Consider the following 1,848-nt stretch of genomic DNA (forward strand, 5'->3'; position numbering starts at 1 on the left):
CGCCCGGAGCATCCCTGTCCGGGCTCTCCCTCCGGATCATCCCCCAGGTGTGCGCTTTCCCGGCGTTCAGGACTGTAGGATGGACGCTTTGGGGTCTCGTGGCTGTTTGCTCCTGGCTGGAGCCGGGGGAGGGTGTAGCAGAGCTCCTGACTTCCCAGCTGGGAATTAAACTGGGAATGCTGATACACCTGGAATGGGTTGATGAGATCTGTGCCGGGCAGAGGTGATGGGATGGGGGGCAGCTCCCCAGTCTCCCTGGAAGGGCTGTCCTGGACGGTCTGTGTTGGGTCACAGCTCCCAGAGCCCGGCCTCAGCCTCCCCTCGCTCCCGAGGCACCGGGGTGTGAAGTGATTTTCTGCACCAAACCCTGTTTTTTGCTGCTCGTGGGGTCCCCCTGAGCTCCCTCCTCATCCCTGCTTCCCAGCACCCGCTGCCGATCTGGGGCCGAACCTGTTGCTATGGAAACTGGTTATGGATGCTGAGGATGCTGCCAGGGTCTCATCCTGATCCCGCCTTTTGCCTTTCCTTACCCTGTGGCGCAGGGAGGGTGCAATAACCTGGGTGAGGCCGGCACCAGCCCTGCTCGGAGAATCCCGGGGGCTTAAACACGGTGGGGGGTTAAACCCAGCTGTAAGGTGCTCCACCCCCGTGTATTTGTCCAGATCCAGTGGGAATAACCCAAGGGCAGCTTTCCTAAGGTGCCTCCTCCAAAATCAGCCATCTCTTGTGGTTTTCCATCCCTCTGAGGATGTTTCAGGATGCTGTGGCTTGGGAAGGGCTGGGGCTGGATTGCACCCAGGTGGGAACTGAATCTCATCCCAGCTCCACCAGCACCCACCGCCCCTCCAGTGTGGTGTCCTGGAATGAGGCTTCACCCTGCCCTGGGCAGGGTCTCTGCTCTGTGCCGGCTTCCCTTGTCCGTGACCGATGGGAATTGGTGCTTCATGTTTAAAATGATGCTAAGCTGAGAAAATATTAATTAATTAGAGCTGGTTGGAAAATCCCAAGTGCTTCCTTGCCATGGCATCAGCAAGAACCTCCTGTGTGTGTGTGTGTTTTTCCCCCTCCAAAAATATATATTTAAAAAAACATTTTAAATATTTCAAAGGTTCCCAGGCCTGGCTTTTGCGGGATACTGGTGTGTCCAGCCCTTGTGGCACCATCAGGAGTTCGGGGGGGCTTGAAGGGGCTGCTGCAGGCTGAGCCCCACCACATGTCTCTTAGTCACCGAGTATTTATTTATATTTGAGCAGGTTTGGAGCAAAAATGGGAAACAGGAGTTGGGGGGAGGGGGGGGGACACAAACAGGCTGCACCGGCTGCCCGGGCTGAGTCAGAGCTGGATCAGCCCCATCTCCACACCCGTGACTCACCGCCGGGTATTTCGGAGTGTTGTGTCACATGGCCTGTTTGGGGATTTATTTTTGTGGTTTGGTTATTTTCCTTTATTTTCTTTTATTCCCCCATCCCGGGAAGGGGCTGATGCTTTGAGCCGTGCACACAAAGCTCCAGGGACTCTGAGATGTTCCCAGCAGCCACTTTGCTCCCTTTTTCCCCATGGGAAAGGGTGAGCAGGGTGGGATATCTGCAAAGGAAAGGGCTTGTGCGAGTGTCACATCTGTCTCTGCAAAAATGATATCTATAATATTGTATGTATTATATAATACCATATATATTATATAATATTATATAGCATTATATAATGTAATACTATATATATTAATAATGGAGATGCTGTAGCATGGAGGGGAGCCCAAATTCCTCTGGTTTCCTTCATATTCCTTCGTGTTCCTGGCATTGCATCACCAGCACGAATTTAACAGGGCAATTGCTATCACAGGAACATCCT

Source organism: Corvus brachyrhynchos, unplaced genomic scaffold, assembly GCF_000691975.1.
Source record: "Corvus brachyrhynchos isolate BGI_N302 unplaced genomic scaffold, ASM69197v1 scaffold525, whole genome shotgun sequence".
NCBI classification, from domain to species: Eukaryota; Metazoa; Chordata; class Aves; order Passeriformes; family Corvidae; genus Corvus; species Corvus brachyrhynchos.